Here is a 21,205-nt window from a genome sequence, read left to right as displayed (position 1 = left end):
TCACACGTCTGAAGGATTTTAGTAGATCTTTTTAGAGATGATGCCTTCAGAGATGGTGATGGGGGAGCCATAGTGCTCTGCATGTGGAGTCCATACACTATTTTTTACAATGTAGGGTGCGTCTCAGTCCATGTTTGTCAGATGTGGACTATTGAGACCTATGCAGATCCTTTGCCATGCATACCTTCATTTCTGAGCACAGATTTTCCAATACATAGTTTATGACTGAATTTATCATTTTAATTTTGCAAATGTGTGTGTTAATAGAGCAAAGCTGTTCAATAAAAGGCACAGATTTTGAAATATAGCTATTATAGAGTCTTAGCACCCAAAGGTTATTTTTAATGGCAGTAATTCATAAGTAAAAGGATAATTAGGTTATCTTCTTTGCCTAAAATGCATACATTTCTGCAAAATACCTATGATTTTCCAGAGCGAAAATCCCTTAAAATAACTATAGAGCTATTGATAGAAGTATGTATGTGAGCATGTGAGTATATGAAATGTTATTAATTACAACCGCATGGTTTTCAAATGTGTGTCCTGTTTGTCTTATTTGCTCTTCAACTCTATGCCTCCTGTTGCATATTTTTAGCAGGCAATATACAATGTGAATATATTCTTGTTTTGCATTTAATTATTGTTACATATTTATATAGCTTCATTTCTTACTTGGAGAAAGTCTTGACCTCACTGTTCTCTTTTGTTTGTAAATAGATTAATGTGTTTTTATGCAGTTGGGCCCTATGGAATAACTGACACTTTGCAGTGAGAGTTTATTAGTCAAATATATCTAAATTGTTTTGTTTTTTTAAAAAATGTCCATCTAACAAATTGAGTAGACAAAGTAAGTGTTATATTGCAATAACCATCTGTCTCTGAAGACTGATTAAACAATACTGCATGCACTTGAAACTGAATCCAGCACTTTATCCATCTTGTTTGGGAGACAGCAATTATATTCAGAATGGTTGGCTACTATGTTAAGCAGATAGCTTCAACAGTGCATGCATTCAAATTAACTACAACAAAACAAACAAAGAGGACAAAGAAAAATATGACTTCCTCTCCGTATTACATTAATTAACATAAGAAATAAATTTTCATAAATTCTATAGATCAGTGCTCCCTAACCTTTGGTCCTCCAGGTATTTTGGACTTCAGCTAGAAGAATTCCTGCCAGTTAGCCAAGCTGGTTGGAAGTACTGGAAGTTGAAGTCCCATATACCAAATACTGGGAAGCATTGTAATGATATGTCTCAGTATAAGGGAGCTTCCAAAGTTCCCATAACCTATATTCCATGTCCTGATACAGCCCCAAAACTTACCTTACACTCTGGAAAACAATTCAGAATGATGTAGGTTTGCAGTCTTGTTGCAACTCCTTATTGCACCATAGCTCACTACAACAGGGTTCCTCATAGCTTACTAGATATTAAAGAAGATCAGCAGGCAGTGAACTGGAGATCCAAAACAAGGTACTGGACAGAATGACATCATGGTATGCTTGAAAACAAGAACATGAGTATTACTAAGGAGCTTTCTGACCCAGATGTGAGTCAGTATCAGCAACATAATCCTTATAACAATTACTTAGTCTTTTAGAAGAGCGTTAAAATTTGATGGACAGTAAGAGAAAAGTTGTATTAATTAGTTTGGAAACAGATGGCTGGAAAAAATGTCACTATATTAAAATTCTCCAAAAAAAAGTTAACAATCATATCATTTCCTTCCAGCACTGCCCTCTTTCCTCAGGTTATGCAGGTCAGAAATAGTCATTAAAAATTTATCAGTAAAGATTGTACTGATTACTTGTAATTTAACTTGTTGCCAATCAAGCACACACTTGGTAACCCAGTTTGACCTGATGCTATTCAATGATATGCGAAATCTGTATTTTGCAGAAATAAGGAATATTCTGTGCAAGACACATTTTTCATCTGTAAGTACTTCTGAATAGAGAATGGATCGAGTTTCTTAGTCATTCATGGATACATAATGCAGAAAGATCTTGTACCAGGTTTGACCACATAACAAATGCTTTGCAAGATATTTTTAAAGGTCTAAATTCAGTTGCTTGTATGACAAAAGGATTTTCATGTGTTCACTTACAATTCAATAGTTCAATTGACATATTTTATTGGGAACTAGCAGTTAGATTTGGAGCAGTGGGTTTACGACATCATATCATTTACTTAGAGAAATTATTACATAGGAATCAGAGTTAAATAGTACATATACTATTTGATAGATACGACAGATGTACACACTGAGAATGCTTATGTTGTGAGATGTAGGGAAACTTCTGGCTGCGGTGCACTAAACATACAGGGCATTCACTGTGCTAAGCATGTGTGATATTTATAATTACCAATATTGTTGACAAAGATAACATACCATTTAATGCAAGAGCAGGAAAAATGTAGGCCACAGGAGACATCAAGTGGTTCTATGCCTAGACCTATTGTGAAAAATCTGTTTCTCTTCCTTATCCCACCCTTGTTTAACCTAAAAGTAATTTGCTTCTGTACTAAATAAAGGTTGTTATGAAATCATATAGTTAGAAGAGGCTACAAGGGCCATCCAGTCCAGCCTTCTGCCATGCAGGAAAATACAATTAAAGCACCCATGACAGATGGTTATTCAGTCCAATCCCCTATTGTACAGAACAAGACAATCAGAACACTCCTGACAGATGGCTATCCAGCCTCTGCTTAAAAGCCTCCAGTGAACAAGATTCGACCATGCCCAAGGTGTCTGACTGTGGAATCTTCCATGGTCAGATACCTCTCACTATCAGGATGTTCTTTCAAATATTTAGGCATAATCTCTTTTCCTCCAGTTTGAATTCATTGTTCCATGCCATTGTCTCTAGAGTAGCAGAAAACAAGTCACATTCTTTCAAATATTTAAACATAATTATGTTCCCTCTGAACCTTCTCTTCTCCAAGCTTAACATACCCAGCTCCCTAAGCCACTCTTCATAGGGTTTGGCTATCACCCCTTTGATCATTTTGGTTGCCTTTCTCTAGACGTGTTCTAGCTTATCGATATTCTTCTTGAATTGTGGTTCCCAGAACTAGACATAGCATTTCATGTGAGGTCTGACTAATGCAGTATAATTTTGGTCCAGCTTGAGTGATTTATTGATTTCCAAAGTTGATTTCTCATGGCCCAGGATTTCAATATATATATATATATATCCTTGGTATAATCTTTAATTGAGGGATGGTTATGACTGAAGCCCAGCCCAGATTAATAGGACTCAACATTGAGCAGAGATTGTCCACTAGATATCAACAGCTAGATATAGATGAAGTAGTGAAGAATTAGATCTCTGCTTGTCAGAATAATCAGTCTTTGCAAAATCAGCAGGACAAAATTGTACAATTGAATAAAATTATATGGCGTTAAATGCCTTCAGAATCTTCCCCTCCATTTACTGTATATTTTTAAAAGTTATCATATGTAGCAGGAACAGATCTAGCTGTGTAAAGGCCTTGAGTTCTTTTGTCTGCCCACATTATAATTAGAGGAAGAAGAGAGGTGCATGATCCACTTCAGTGGTTAAACTAGGATTGGCTCAGGGTAGTATAAATGGCTGTGATTGATAACTTTTCAGCAGGATGGTTTGACGTATAAGGCACCCCATCTCAGGAAAGATGGTAAAGCATATGAATGTTCTTTCCATCCCAATTAGATTCAGGCGAAGTTATAATGGAGCCAGCTTGCACTGAAAGCTATGGAATTTAAACTCAGTGCCCTTAAACTCATTTATCTCAGTAAGATCTAGGTCAATGGCCTCAGTCCTACAGTTTTCTATATAGGAAATGATAAAAAGTATTAAGATATGTTGAAATTAACCTAAACCTTTTAATAGTGGGGATGTAGGATGTTTATTACAGAATAATCCTCATTGCATTCTATACACATTGACCCTGTAGAATAGTGTATAAATTAGTCGCTTGAAGAAATTAATTATATTAATTATATTGTTCTCCATCTTGCTAATTATAAGCCCTGCTTCAGAAAGCAGAATGCACATTTGCAGGTGACAGAGACTAAAGGTATTATTAACTGACCATTGTATATACGTTGAAGTATACTTAGTGCTTCCGTTAGAATGTTTTAATGGAGTAGAGCAAAGTCTTTGGTCTCCATAGAAACAGACAACCTTGGCCCTTTCCATGAGAAGGTAAATAGACCTGTTTTTTCCAAGATACCTTAAATCTATATTGTGAGGAAGAAGTCTAGCTATTATTAGAGAGGGGTGAAGTTTATTTCCTCCAAGCAGTGAAATTGTAGGAATACACATATTGGAAAAAGATTTCTCTCCTTTTTTTTGGAAAAGGTGTCATCATTCTAAACAGCTGTGCTATATGCTGGTTGAAATTATATCTGCAAGAGGTCCACAAATGGGTTCTTCAATATAGCATTGCAGAGAATTTTTTTTCAGGGTGTTAATATGTCTTCAGACTTTATTCTGTGATGTCAATAAACTGCAGTTGCAGGACAAAAACAGAATTTTTGAATGTGGCTTACCACATGATGTCATGTCTCTCCCATAGTCACATTGTGATTAAATTGTTACTAGATTATCATTGATGGTGAAAACCCATCAACAAATGTAGTATCATTTCTCATCCATCACTCTTCCTTGTGTGATAATATCTGAACCACTGCAGTCCCAATATAACACGAGAATGCCGAAGCTATGTGACTGACTGCAGTTGCAGGAAAACAAGGAGGAAATGGGAAACAGGAAAAAAAACCATAGCATGTCATGCACTGGGAAGCATAAAGATGGTTAGAAAGTGGGACTGTACAAAAACTGATTGTGGGAATTCACATCAACCAAGTACCAACGTTGTACTATTGCAGAGAGATACAAAAATGATTGTTCCATTTGTTTCTGTTATTTAAATAATGTGATTGTGAAAAGACAACAGGCTGATGTGTAAAGGTCTTCAGTGTACACATATCTAATCATCCATAATCTTCTAAACAATATTATTCAATAATATTGTAACCCAGAGTCATTATACAACTGTAAGTGTAGAACCATATTTTCTAACTGTCTCTATCTGGGAGAAAGGGGCCCAATTTATCTTCCACTGCGGGTCTCTGCAGTGGCCTCCATGGTGCCTTCTTTGCAGAGCCCAGACCTGAAACAAGCTAGCAACAAGCACTTCTACCATAAGCAGTACAGCCAGGCAATGGCGCTTTGCGGCCATGCCCTGGCAATACTGGAGGTGGCAGGGGATGTATATGTAGAATAGAAAAGTCTTCTTTACTCCAATCATGCTGCGTGCTGTTTGAAGGATGGGAACCTTAGCCTGTGCATTAAGGATTGCTCTGACTTTTCACAGATTACAGGAAGTCGTCCTTCCATTTTCCTGTCCTCAGCCGATTAGACCTATGGAAATATCCTGGTAACCTGTACATACAGTCCTCAGAATTTTTCTCAAACATACTTGTTAATTTGCTGTATCCCATCTTAGCCTCAACAATTTTAGTCAAATGTTAAGTATTTTAAAAGATCTAATATGCTAAAAGTGTGATTGTATTACGTCTTGTTCATTTAAGCTGTTTTTAATTTGTTATTTGTACCTTCAGCATTGAATGTTTGCCGATATGTTTTACTTTGCTGTAAGCCAGCTTGAGTCCCCTTGGGAAGACTGGGTGGGTTATAAATAAATAAATAAATACCCCACATTTTCAGCTGTTTATAAACTGTACCAGTACATTTTTAGCTGTTTATAAACTATACCCACTTCATCTTCTACATGCTTCAGTTGATGAAAATTGAGTTCAAAGCGCAAAAATAATTCTTAATTATTTGCTTAATTAAATCAGAGGGGATTAGAGGAAAGAAACTGAGGGGGAAGAGTTTTGCACTTCCCTGTGGGTTTAGGCAACGGCAAAGTGCTAGAGTTTCTCCTAGTTTCTCCATATGCACACAGTAACACTTTTGACCCTCTTCACCATACTTTGATGTTTTATGGCCATGCATATCCAAGTTTTTATCTGTGAAATGCTGGAATGTAGAATGGGAAATCACCCAAAGGACTGGCAAAACCTCCACCCAACAAATACACGAAGTCACAGCTAAAGCATGCCATGGCGGAAGCCATCCTAATTCTGAAGGAAAGTCCACCACTGGCTGCAGTAGTTTCTTTCACTGCTGAATCATTGGATGTATCTGGATGGACAGCAACAGATTTGGAGCCCCTTGAAAATATTTATTTATAACCTGGAGACATTTGGGGTTTTAAAATTTTGATTTACAATTTCCAGAATTGTCAGTTGACTTAACCAAATGAAGTCTGAATCTGGTAATCTGTACAGGAAAACTAACAATAAGAGACCTGCTCAAAAAAGAGGAAATACTAGGGAAATACTAGGGAATTTTTCTCATTCATATATTCCATTGTGATCCAAATATCTCAGAAGTACTCTTTGAAACACTGCTTGAGTGAAGGGATAGTATTTGGTTGGTCTTTTGCTACCAGGCACACGCCCCATATGGTTTATCTTAGCTGTGAAGGCTTTCTTAGAATCCAAAGGATATATCAGTTGCTGAGATTTACTAAAACTACCTCAAAACACCTGCACCCATGGTGAGAAACAAGCTTGTGTAATGGTCTGAAGAACATTTGGTGCAAAACATACCACTCAAGTACATAATTTGATCCCTTTCAAAGAATTAGATCCAATTTGAAATGGGCAAGTTTCAAGTATCTCAGTTCTAAAACCCTATAGCTAGCATACTAATTCACTTAAAGTATTTTGTGCAGATGAGAGCAAGAGAAACTGTATTCACAACAAGTGGAAAGATGAGCAAAATTCACAAATTGGTTTTCAAGTAGGTGAATCATTCCATTTCCTTCTTCATGGCTTGTTTCGTGATAAGTGGGAATACAGCCTTGAAAACAAAACAAAACAAAACAAACTAAAAATATTTTTACCCAAGAAGTTCCACAGAAATTTCAATTAAAGCAGATCTTTGCAACATATGATCCAAAACCATGAACTCACTTGGAATATAATGACTTTCTAGGTACTTAACAAGTTATAGTTTCTCTTAGGCAACTTCCAGACAGCACTTTAACCTGTGCCAAGGAGGGATTTTAAAAAACTGGGCTTTCCTGGTGGGGTAGCTACATACCATCCCAGTGGTTACTGGGATGGTATCCAGCCACGAGGCACCCCAAAAAGCCCCAAAAGCCCCCCCCCAAAGCCCCCAAAATGGTTATGAACTTACTGGGCTGCCATTAGTCCTCACAGCACACTTCAATTATGTGCAGGGAGGCCGGGGGGGGGGGGCAGGAGTGATCCCCCCATTTCCTTGTGCATAATTGGTTCTGGGAAGTGTGCTGCATGGACTAACGGTGACTTGCTAAGTTCACAATTTTTAGGGATTTGGAGATGCCATCTCATATCTTTGGGGTCCAGGAGTGTGACAGGGCCGGGGATATGAGCAGAGGCGGTCCTAGGTAATTTTCAATGGTAAGCAAACAGTATTTTGGTGCCCCCCCCCCCACCAATCACTGATATAGATAGATAGATAGATAGATAGATAGATAGATAGATAGATAGATAGATAAATAGATAGATATTGGCATAGACAAATTTTGGTCCTCCAGGTATTTTGGACTTCCTACTGGTTGTTTGGAATTGTGGGAGTTGAAGTCCAAAACACATGGAGGGCCGAAGTTGGTCCATGCCATATATATATATGCTAGCCATCCCCTGCCACGCGTTGCTATGATCCAGTCTGGTCATCTTGAAAAGAAAGTAATGAGAAAGTAATTTCTTGATGCTTGTGGGTAAACAGTATTTCTTGTTGTTTCTTTGTCAGTGTTAATGTAGTGATTGTCTGGTTTGCCTACTCTGGAACATAAAACATATCATTGTCTTTCTTTAGGGATCCCTTTCACATCTATGATATTATATCTTCTCTCTGTGTGTGTGTGTTTGAATCATATCTATCTATCTATATCTATGGCAGGATGGCTCTTTGTCAGGAGGGCTTTGATTGTTTTCTTGCTCTGGTGAAGGGAGTTGGTCTGGTTGGCTATAAGGAAGCATTTCTCAACCTGGGGGTTGAGACCTTTGGTGGGATCATGAGGAGGTGTCAGAAGGGTCGCCAAAGACCACTGGAAAACAGTGTTTTCTGTTGGTCATGGGGGATTCAATGTGGGAAGTTTGGCCCAATTCTATCGTTAGTGGAGTTCAGAATGTTCTTTGATTGTAACTGAACTATAAATCCCAGTAACTACAACTCTCAAATGTCAAGATCTATTTCCCCCCAAACTTCACAGGTGTTCACATTTGGGCACATGGAGTATTTGTGCCAAGTTTGATCTAAATCCTTCATTGTTTGAGTGCACAGTGCTCTATGGGTGTAGGTGAACTACAACTCCAAAACTCAAGGTCAACGCCCACCAAACCCTTTCAGTATTTTCTGTTGGCCATGGGAGTCCTGTGTGCCAAATTTGGTTCAATTCCATCATAGGTGGAGTTCAGAATGCTCTTTGATTGTAGTTAACTATAATCCCAGCAACTACAATTCCCAAATGACCCTGGAAGGAGGGCCGAAATTGGCCCAGGCCTGTGTATGTATATGTATGTGTGCGTATGTACACACACACACACATATCTGTATATATATATGTATACATATATATCTATGCAAGGAGGAGGCCGCTGCCAAAGAGGGCATTGGTGGCGGCGGCTTGTCCCTCGACCCTCCGTGCTCCGTCCTCCCCAGGCTTGGCGCCAGGCTTGGGAGCCAAGCATGGCGAGGAAGGGACCCTTTTAGCCACAGAGCAGCAGAGGGGCGGGGAGGAGGCTGCTGGCGAAGAGGGCCTCAGCCATGGCAGCTTCTCCCTCGCCCCTCTGATGCTCCGTCCTCCTTCCACCCCAGGCTGGGTGCCAGGTTTGGGAGCCCAGCCTGAGAAGGAAGGGAACCTTTAGCCATGGAGCAGCAGAAGGGCGAGGGGGAAGCTGCCGCCGCTGAGGCCCTCTTCGGCAGCAGCCTCCTCCTCGCCCTTCTGCTGCTCCGTGGCTAAAAATTCCCTTCCTCGCCAGGCTGGGTTCCCAAGCCTGGCGCCCCGCCTGGGGAAGAAGGAGCACAGAGCAGCAAAGGGGTGAGGGGGAAGCTGCTGCCGCTGAGGGCGAGGAGGAGGCTACTGGCGAAGAGGGCCTCAGCGGCGGCAGCTTCCCCCTCACCCCTTTGCTGCTCCGTGCTCCTTCTTCCCCAAGCTGGGCGCCAGGCTTGGGAGCCCAGCCCGGGGAGGAAGGGAACTTTTAGCCACGGAGCAGCAGAAGGGCGAGGAGGAGGCGCACCTGGGTGAAATGAAGTGTTCCGCAACGGCTTACTTTGCGTAACGGTTGAGCCGCCCCTGGATATGAGTCTTGTCTGGATGGTCCCTTAGTTTCACTGTGAGGCATTATATCTGGCTCCTGCAATGCATTCACCTGTGATTTCATTCGACTGTGTGGAAGGGACCTAAGGGCCCTTCCACACAGCCATATAACCCAGAATATCAAGGCAGATACTCCACAATATTTGCTTTGAACTGGGTTATCTGAGTCCACACTACCATATATCCCAGTTCAAAGCAGATAATGTAAGATTTGATACAGCTGTGTAGTCATAAGAAAGAATCCTGCCTGGAGAAGCATGTTTTGCATGTGGAAGGGGGGGGGGGGAGAGAAAACCGGATCCTGGACCCATGCCACATGCCAACAAGATGTGTTTAACACATGATAGTTAGTGGCCATTTAGGGACTGTCAGTATGGGGTGTTGCACCATTCATCCTTCCTGAATGTATTACTGTTAGTACAAATATGTCTCTAAACTTTCATGGATTTTCACAAGTAAATTACATAAACTATGCATACAGATATAGAGTCAGCCCTTTACATTTTCTTGATCACAAAATCACACTGGAGCACTTATAGATGCCTAGAAATGTGTTCTGTCTAGGAAAATCTAAGCCCCTTTCCTCACAGCTGAATAAAATTCCACATTATTTGCTTTGACCTGGAATATATGGCAGTGTGGACTCAGATAATCCAGTTCAATGCAGATATTGTGGGATTTTCTGCCTTGATATTCTGTCCAGACAGCCCCTTTCTTGTGATAACTCCCGCAACAAAGAAGGGACTGTCCAGATGATGTCTTGGACAGTTCTGAATTAATTCGCTACAAACCAGCAAATTGATTAGATAGTGGATTTATTTCAAGCCATCTTGGAAGACATCAGATAAGCCCACTATTTCTGGTGTCTGGGCTGCAGTCCGGACACCATTCCCACAGATTTCCAGACTAAATTAGTTTGAAAAACGGTGGGAATACCCACTCACCCCCAAAGCCCCCAAATACCTTTGAAAAGTAAAGAAAATGTACACTGCCTCCAGTACGCTCTTGCAGCAGCTCTCTCAGCACATAGAAATGATGTGCCAGGAGAGGGAAGGGGAGGAGCAATTTTCCTTCCCTTTCCCCCCATTCTTCTGGCACATCATTTCTGGAACCACTCTGGAATATATGGTTGCGTGGAAGGGCCCTAAATCACCTAACAGAATTCTATGGTCAACATGCTGGAAGATGTACATATTCTTAAAGAAAACATATTGATAAAATCTACAAATAATAAAATCCATAAAATGAAACTTACAGATGTGATGGGTTGACTATAAGCAGAATAATTATTTTGTATTTGTAAAGGAAAACAAGTCAGTATTGCAGTTATAGATGCATAACCTAAAGTTACAGATCAGCAATTGGTTTGTATTCATTAATCCTAGTATCTAGATAGAATCATAGAATCAAAGAGTTGGAAGAGACCTCATGGGCCATGCAGTCCAACCCCCTGCCAAGAAGCAGGAATATTGCATTCAAATCACCCCTGACAGATGACCACCCAGCCTCTGTTTAAAAGCTTCCAAAGAAGGAGCCTCCACCACACTCCGGGGCAGAGAGGTCCACTGCTGAACGGCTATCACAGTCAGGAAGTTCTTCCTCAAGTTCAGATGGAATCTCCTTTCTTGTAGTTTGAAGCCATTGTTTCGCATCCTAGTCTCCAGGGAAGCAGAAAACAAGCTTGCTCGCTCCTCCCTGTGGCTTCCTCTCACATATTTATACATGGCTATCATGTCTCCTCTCAGCCTTCTCTTCTTCAGGCTAAACATGCCCAGCTCCTTAAGCTGCTCCTCATAGGGCTTGTTCTCCAGACCCTAGATCATTTTAGTCACCCTCCTCTGGACACATTCCAGCTTGTCAATATCTCTCTTGAATTGTGGTGCCCAGAATGGGACACAATATTCCAGGTGTGGTCTAACCAAAGCAGAATAGAGGGGTAGCATGACTTCCCTAGATCTAGACACTATGCTCCTATTGATGCAGGCCAAAATCCCATTGGCTTTTTTTGCCGCCACATCACATTGTTGGCTCATGTTTAACTTGTTATCCACGAGGACTCCAAGATCTTTTCCACATGTACTGCTCTCGAGTCACAGCCCACCTTAGTGCTGTGGTGTTTGAAAAATGTATCTTATCGTAATACAAAGCAGAAATAATTCTATCAAAAAATTAACAGACATTTCAGCATAACAAAAAGGCAACAGGGAGAGTATAACATGTCTCTTTAAAAGGATCGTCTACTTCAGAAAGTGAAGAGCTCAAGAGTTTACTAAATAAATTGGACTTTTCCAGCCAAAAGACACCAAGTCATCTCTTTGCAGACACTGCAGGTTAAGAGGAGCAGAAATCTAATCGATAATTATAGTTCATGTATTTATCCAGGCAGTTTGGGCACCTACCATAGATCCCAGCCAAAGTTTTCATTGTCAAGGGTTGTGGGAGATGCAGTCCAAAATAGCTGGTGAGCACCAGTTGCCATTTCTACTCTGGAGGCCTCAAGAATACAATACATTTTTTATTATATGTGTTACTCCATCTGGCAATGGTAGATATGCATAAGGATGAGTGAAAATCCAGTACAATAAATAATTTTAGGAACTTTTAAAATGGAAGAAACCTTTCTAGTCTCCCTTCTTTGAAAACAGTCTTCTACAGTACCAGTCAGTGGTTGGTTCAGCAGATTCATTAATTACTCAGCCACAAAGCATTTCATTGAAGAGCCTCCCTTTGAAAAGCTACACTATCGGTATCAAATTTTTGAACAAGGCAATTCCTGTCTAAGCCAAAATCATCCCGTAACAGCATATGCATAAATGAATGGTTTCTTCAAAAAGTGATCAGCTTTCATTTGAAAATCAATCTATATGAATTTGTGAAATGATATTTTTTAAGAAAGTGAAATAGAGAGCGGGAAAGGGAGTCCAGGCTTTTACTCTGATGGTTGTGATTTTGAGGTATAGCATCAAAATGGAATGAAATTTCAGGTGTTGCATTACTCTCTTGCTTTTTGTTCATTTCTTTGATTGTCTTCTATATTTTCTTTCAGTTCTCACAGCAGGAAGTTTAAAACCAACAGCGATACATTGTTTGTGATTTTCCTTTTCATTATAAATGAATGCTTACCCTGGCTATAGTATTAGGCTATACTAAAACCCCATTTAAATCTTTTGCATTTGCAACATCAGGATTGTGACTGAACATTTGAAGTAATTAGTACATTAAGATTAATTGCCTCTTAAACAGTAATGGTATGCTACAGCTACCTGTGGACAACAAAATAAAAACCACCTGACCTGTAAAAATGGTAGATGAATTATTTGCTTAAATAACTGGCAAACTTCAGTATTTATTTCTTTTTCTCTCATCAAACAAAGGTAGCCATATCAAAAATGTATGCTTCACTGTATGAAACACAGTAATTGCAAAGGAAAAATGTTGTTATGTGCCTTCAAGTCATATCTGACCTATGGAAACCATAAGGTGAACTTTTGACAAGGTTTGCCTAGAAAGATATGTTCAGAAAATATTTCCCATTGCCTTCCTCTAAGGATATATACGAAAACACGAATTCAGTTATTCTCAACTAGAGTAGGCTCATTAAATAAATGGAAAAGTGTTAAATCAACACTTTAATATTTATTTGATTGTATTTAGACCAATGGACCCAACTGTTGAAGGCATAACTATGGAACGGTGTCTGCTGTTGAGAGATCTCAATAGAAGGAAATGATAAAAATACAAGACCAAGCTCCAGCTAATCCAATTTCCTACAGTAATTGGGCACACTAACACATTTCACTGCCTGAGGCAGCCATATGAGATGGCACCCCCGTCTGTTCCAAGCACACAAAAAATGGATGAACTGTGTGATGAATCTTTCTTTATCACTGTTGTTATTGAAGCAGCAGACCAGTTGAAGGCAGCGAGGTAGCTTAGGGTGCTCTGATCCAGTCTTTTGACCAAATATCTGAAAAAGGCATGGGGTGTCACTCTTATTAATGTAATGAAGTGAAGACTGGCCTTGAAAATTTTGATCTATATCTACTCAAAAGTGTTTGTGATCTACGTTGGAACTCACTTGAGTTTGCTAGTTGCAGATAATAATGTAATCTGGATTAATGTTTGTGTGTATGTGCTTGGGGTCACCTGTGGATTTATGGTAATCCCATGAATTATACAGGGTTTTCTTAGGCAAGGAAGATATTTATTTAATTCTACCCCACTTTTCTCCCGGGTTGGGACTCCAAGCGGCAAACAACATATAAAAAGTAAAAACATTGCATATAATAAAAAATAACCAGCACCATCATAAGATAATCATATCTAATAGAAATTATTTTAAAACTCACATTGTCTCAATTAGGATCCAAACAAAGAACACAATTAAACATTTGATGGATCAGAATAGAATAAAAAACCCTATAGACTATTCTAATATCTCTCTCTATATATAGATAGATAGATAGATAGATAGATATAAAATATAATATAAAAATAAATATAAAAATAAAAATGTAATGTTTGTTTGTGGGATTAACAGAACTCAAAAACCACTGGACGAATTGACACCAAATTTGGACACAAGACACCTAACAACCCAATGTATGTCTTTCACTCAAAAAATGATTGTGTCTTTTGGGAGTTGTAGTTGCTGGGATTTATAGTTCACCTACAATCAAAGAGCATTCTGAACTCCACCAATGATGGAGTTAAACCAATCTTGGCACACAGAACTCCAATGACAGAAAATACTGGAAGGTTTTGGTGGGCATTGACCTTGAGTTTGGGAGTTGTAGTTCACCTACATCCAAAGAGCATTATACCTTGACCTTGACATTATATGTTGCATGTTCCAGAGCAGACCAACCAGACAATCTCTACATCAACACAAGCATAAAAAATTACATATATTAGAAACCAACACTTTCTCTTTACTTTATTTTCCAGACCACCAGACTGGGCCACAGCAACGTGTGGCAGGGGACAGCTAGTGTGTGTGTGTGTGTGTGTACTAATCCAAGGAGTGACCAGCACTCAAAAAATTAATTTTGTCATTTGGGAGTTGTCGTTGCTGGGATTTATAGTTAACCTATAATCAAGGAGCATTCAGAACTCCACCAATGATGGAGTTAAACCAATCTTGGCACACAGAACTCCAATGACAAACAGAATACTGGAAGGGTTTGGTGGGCATTGACCTTGAGTTTGGGAGTTGTAGTTCACCTACATCCAGAGAGCACTGTGGACTCAAACAATGATGGGTCTCGACCAAACTTGACTAGAATATTCCAAATGCCCAAATATGAACACAGATGGGGTTTGGGGGAAATAGACCTTGATATTTGGAAGTTGTAGTTACTGGGATTTATAGTTCACTTACAATCAAAGAGCATTCTGAACTCCATGAACGAGAGAATTGAGGCAAACGTCCTACACAGAACCCCCAGGACCAACAGAAAATACTTAAGGCCATTGAGGCTAACTCCCTTAACCAGGGCAAGAAAACGTAATCAAAGCCCTCCTGACAAAGAGCCATCCAGCCATAGATATAGATAGATAGATATGATTCACACAGAGAGAGCTATAGTATCATAGATTTGAAGGGGACCCCTAAAGAAGTACAATTATATGTTGCATGTTTCAGAGTAGGAAAACCCGACAATCTCCACATCAGCACTGACTAAGAAACAACAAGAAATACCTTTAACCCACAAGCAACAAGATATTACATATATTAGAAACCAACACTTCCTTATTACTTTATTTTCCAGCTCACACAACAGGGCCACAGCAATGCGTGGCAGGGGATAGCTAGTGTGTGTGTGTGTGTATACACACACACACACACACACACACATATCAACAGTAGTTCAAAGATGCGGTGATCATGTGGGGAAAAATCAAAGCTATTGTCAGGTATCACTTTTTTCCCTCTGCAAGTTAGTTTAAGGCATTGAAACTTTATTGTTTTATCTGTCATTACCAGGACATATGCAGCTCTTTTAGATATGGAAGTGACACGCAAGAAGTTGCTAGTAAGAGCTGATAAGTCCTGACAATGCATTGTAATCAAAGAGGGTTTTTTAAAAAAATAATATTGATCGTTGCTACATAAAGTTATCTGATGCTCAAATGATGACCCAAATGAATTGTGTGATTAGATATAACAATTAAATGATTGTGCTATTTGAAGCACAAATTCGATGTATTTTCTTCTCCAGTGCTGTTGCATGCAGAATGTCACAGCTCAAATCCTTGGCATTTAAACTTACCACACAAATAATTAAAACAGAAATGCATTGTCATGTATGCAGAAGGAACAAACTGAAGAAAAATATCCATTTATTAAATGTACATGTCATATTTTACTACAAAATAGGGCTCAAAGCAGCTAACAACAATTGAAATGCAGAATAAAATAGCACATTATAATTAAAGTGAAATAAAAGAAATAAGGAGCACTCACCCTCTCCAACAAAATCAACTTTAAATGTTCATCTGAATAGAGGGGGTCTTTGCCTGAGGGTGGAATGAAAGAAACAAAGTGTGCATCCACACTGTAGAATTAATGCAGTTTGACATTATGTAAACAGACATAGCTTAAAGCTATGAAATCGTAGGAGTTGCAGTGTTACAAGGTCTTCAGCCTTCTCTGCCAAAGAGTGGGAATGCTCACCAAATAGCAATTTCCGTGATCCCTTAGCTCATGGTAGTTATATTATCGAGCCACAGTAACATCCATTCCTCAGAAGATTTATAGTTCATCGAGGGCTCAGAAATAAATATATAATTTTCCTTTTTTTTAAAAAAAGGAACTTTTCTGGACTTGTGCAAGTTCAAAGCACCAGATGATCAAGACTGAACCAGCAGCAGTTGTAAATCCCTAAATTCTATCATAGCTAACCCTTCAATAAACTGTAACAACTTCGTGATTTTATGTAAGTTGTATCTTTCAACTGTGTACTGTATCTATTTCTAATACATAAAATGTATAAAAATGTAACTTAGAAACAACCACCCCACTCTGACCATGTTCAGATAACTTCCTGGGAATGGAAAAGGTTGGCAAATCCCCTTGGCTGTTTCCAAAGCCAGAAAATCATCAGCATCATTATTTATGAGTGAAAATAGATGATCTCTTGTGTCAGCCAGATTAGCCCAGAAATGTGTGCGTGATTTCCCCAAAGCAGAGAGTCTGTTACCCCCATGGAAACAGAGACTTAAAATTATGTACATTAATTAACTCTTTTATTTGACAGCGCAGAGCTTGATTGCCCAGGATTGCCACCTTTCTTTCTGAGTCTTCCACCTCTGTTTGGAACAGAACAAGACAGTTGAACTAATCAAAAGCTCATCAAAATATCACTAGCATTGTCTTCTCCCAGTTTGCGCCCTCTGAGGCACTGATTGCTCCCTCGGCCAACAATCCCCAGCTATCATTCTCCCTGCCAAGGGAATCCCTGCCTGGAATCAATGATGTCAGTGGAGCCTTTGGCCAATCCTGGTGCAGATCCTAACCAGCCTCTTTTCGGGCCAATCAGAGGAGGGAGCGGGGTTTTTTAATGGCTGTCAGAACTATATGAGATTTCTTCCTTTTCTCTGTATGTTTGTGCTTGTACATTTTGAAGTAAATTGCTTGTACTTGCTTGTCTTCAAACTAATGGGTTTTTTCTCTGTCCTGGCTCTTCTGGTTTAGCATATGCTCACCAGGCATGGATCCTTTTATCTGCAGTCCTAGTTAATTCACTGCAGTTAAAGTGGTGTCAAGTTGCATTAATTCTATAGTGTAAAGTCCGCCAGAATTAATGGAGAAAGGGAGAAAAATGGGGAGAAGAGACAGACAAGGCAAAGAAAGGAAGAAAAGGTGCCTTGCATGAAATGATGAGGAAAGCTTTCATATATGAAAGCTTACTATAACCCTAATTTTAGTGTAAAGTTATTTATATTAGAATTAGTATAATGATATAAACTAATTAGAATAACCCTATTTTTAGGATTCATGGACGAGATGATGTTGGGTTCTTTCAGATCAAGTTACTTTCTAAAGGTCTGTTAAGGGCAAACACAGCCTCTCAGCTCCTTGCCATGGCCCAACCTTAGTATAAGTCAGATGTAGCCTGGGATCCCAGTGTTTGGAGAATCCTGGAATGGGGCTGGATGAGACTCCTCCTGATCTAGATATGGGCCAACATTAGTGGAAGGCTAGGAAGACTGAAAGGAAGTATTTATCTTCATTTCTTTTCTAAGTGTTCTATTTCATCCCCTATAGCACTTGAAAAGGTAACCCTGCTTCTGATTAAATTGCATGTGCCCAACCGCACAAAACTTAACTCCCGCCAGATTCTAACATATCTCTAGACACATTTCAAAAAGAAAATGTCTGTCATTGCCTAAGTTCCTGAAAATGTCCGAGTCAACAATTGTTCTATATCACTTTCAGTTGTAGAAGAAGAGAGGGACATAAAGAACATAAAATAAGCCTGACTATTGCAATGTTGAACAACTTCTGTAAATAGCACACACACACACACACAATACCACTATCTTTTCTATAGAGAGGGAATCAAATTTCAGATTATTCCAATGCCACAACAACTGCAAAGTTTATTGTTCTGTTTCCAGACTGAAGTCAGAAGATAATAAATATGAGGGGCTTGGGGCATCCATGGGTAATGAACATCTAGAGCTAGCAATGCACCCTGAGGTACTTTGGGAATAGTCTTTCTGAAAGAAAGCAGATAAAATAGCAAGAAGAAAATGTGATCAGCGGAGACAGAGAAAGATTTGTTTCAGAGGCTCAAACTGTCTGGTAAATAATGGGAACTTTCAACTCATCATAAAAAATAACCACATTCAACGTTTACTGGAAATAGATTTCAGCTGACACAACTCCAACCAGCTTCATAGAATATCTGCCCTTCTTTGGTAATGTAAAGAAAATGAACAGACCCAATTTTGAGTCTGAAAAGTCAAAACCGGTCTGCTTCTTTTCTTCAAATAGTTACCTCTTCTGCCTTGACCCAAAGGCAAGAAAATCATAATCACTATACAAGGTGAAGCAAAGTGTTTTTATTCATTTGAAACCTTGAACTTGGAAATGGAAACCCCCAAAATTGTGAAATGGTAGACCTTAAAAATGATTAAGGTATGCAACAATCAGGGCAGGGGAGAGATAACAGGGAAGAAGGAACATGTCGAATTCTCCAATCTCTTTTGGTAGGAATTTATCTTACTCCTTCAATCTTATAACTTGGTGTCATGGTTTGGGTGCATGATTTGGCTATTCCATCTCTCCAGATGTAATATTTGCAAAGAGAGGTGCAAGTTTGTTAAATCCATTCCTTCTTTTTCCATCTACAACTCTGTTCTGTGCCAATTTGAAGCATTTATGAAAAAATCTACATATTTTGTGTGTATTTCCAAACAGACATAATAAATTTGTTAAAAATGTATACAGTATTACTGATATATTTTTCCTTTGTGTTTTAGATAGAAATTGTGTCAATTTCCATGCTCATTTTAGGATTAAAGTTTCAAGATATAGGAAGCCATTGCTTAGTTGGAGAGGTTTTGATTCCCTTCTGGACACTCTGCTCCTGATAGTGACTTTCCTCCAGGATATTTCCTCACTGTTACTGGCATCTTCATCTTCCCTGACAGTTCTTTCTGTTGTTTCTATGTTATTATTTCTCCCTCTGCTCTATTCAGGAAGTCTTCCTTTTTCCTGATGCATTGAAGAGACTCAATGCTTAGCTGTAGTGCACTGACCTTCTCTTCCAAGAGAACTATCAATTTGCACTTGCTGCAAGTGGAGTTCATTATGTTTTCTGGCCAGAGGATAAACATTACACCTACAGTGCAGCAGATAACTGTGGATCCTTCTGTCTCTACTTCTGCAGTTCCTTCTTTGCTGTCCAGCCAGTGAAATAATGAGACCAAAGACATGATATGAGATGAACTATAAGCTCCATTATTTAACTGCCACCTATTTAGATGTTTCTTTATGTTCTTATCAGTTTAATATCTGATATGTTCTCTATTTGAGAACTCTATGAAATGGGGAAAACAGGGGTGTGGAGCAATCTGATGCAGGAGCCACTGGGACAGTTGATATTTCACAGACTTTGCCCCATGTTCCTGGGCAAAAACATCAGAGCCATCAAGAGATAACTATCTTAAAAATTGGATTGCTTCCAGACTGGATATCTCCAGGAAAGCTAACCAAAGGGACTCTGCCCATAAGCTGTATAATTCTGGCAAGGGTAAGTCAATCTGTGGCCAGCTCTAAGAATAGTCTATTTTCCCAGTCTCTAGTCATATGACACATATTTCCTATCCTTCACAAAATGGATGCCATATATGCTAATTATACTCATCTCTCCCTCAATATCTGTCAATGCCAACCTATTTAAGACACTACCTGAAGATAATCTTGAGTCCCTGTGACAGTTTGGCGTAGGAAAAAATTAGAAAAGGGAGGAGAGAATTCTTATGTGACCCCATACTGACCAGTGATTTTACACTGTGGCAAAAGCAGAAGGATGGATACATTCCTCACCATTTCATTTCATTGCTGCCATGAGAACAAAGGATCTGGACTTGCCTCTCAATTCAACATTTGCAGCAAATGAAAGAAGAACAAAGATGGGAAATGGGAGGATAAGAAAAAACAAATGCTTCAAATGTCTGTATTTCGTTGCTCTGGATGGCACATTTATGACATGATTTCAATTTAGGTTTGATGTTTACATTTTGATGTTTACATTTTGGTGGACATTCTGAACATTTCCATACAAGATTGGAACTAATTGTTTGGCTGAAAAAGTCTGGACTTAAGATTAAATTTTGCAATGAAGGATCACATGTTGCACTTCCACCCAGACTTTTGTTTTATCCATAATGTATATGGAATCATTAACATCAACCCACAGTAAGTACATTTCCTAGTAAAACACATAATGTAATTTTTATACAAGACTAAAATATGCTCTTTTTTCAGCCCTGTTTTCTATTATTGGTTAGTTATGTTGCAGGTTAATTGTGTAATTCCCTTATAGAGGGCTTTTCAAGAACTTGTATCATTGGGATCCATTAAACTAGTCAGTAGCAGTTTATGTGAATTATAAATTTTGTTTTCCATTTTGATTTACTTCATTAGAAAATATGGTTGAACTCTCTTTCACATCATTGGTTCAGTTTCCCCCAAGGAATTCTTATGGCAGTAATAAGGGGACAGATTTTAATTTTAATTGTTTGTTGAAATTTCCCTCCCCTCTTTCCCCAAACTTTTCTCAGAAAAGACATGAATACCAAAGAACAAGTAGTAGTAATGAAAAAGACATGCTTAAATAAGTACAGGTAGTGATGGTAAAGGATATAGGCTTTATTGTTAAGAGTTTTTTAAGGATCTTTAAAAGTCAGTTCACAGAGAGACTATACTGCTTGAAAAGCTGCTTCTCGGGGTTTCATTCTGTGATCATTGTAGGGAATCTAGCATTCAAGAGGAAAATTAGCACAACTCTACTGTAGTACAAAGCCCACTAATAATGATTAGGGAGAAAGAGAAGATGCATTAAACCAGTGGTTCTCAACCTGTGGCTCCCCAAATGTTCTGGCCTTCAACCCGCAGACATCCTAACAACCGGTAAACTGGCTGGGATTTCTGGGAGTTGTAGGCCAAAACACTTGAGGACCCAAAAGTTGAGAACCACTGCAGTAGACAGGCAGAATATAATTAAGGTGAACTTGAATTCTTAAATGTGAAGGCAAATATG

The sequence above is a fragment of the Anolis sagrei genome, chromosome 4 (genome assembly GCF_037176765.1).
Source record: "Anolis sagrei isolate rAnoSag1 chromosome 4, rAnoSag1.mat, whole genome shotgun sequence".
In the NCBI taxonomy this organism is placed as follows: domain Eukaryota; kingdom Metazoa; phylum Chordata; class Lepidosauria; order Squamata; family Dactyloidae; genus Anolis; species Anolis sagrei.
This window is presented reverse-complemented; position numbering follows the sequence as displayed.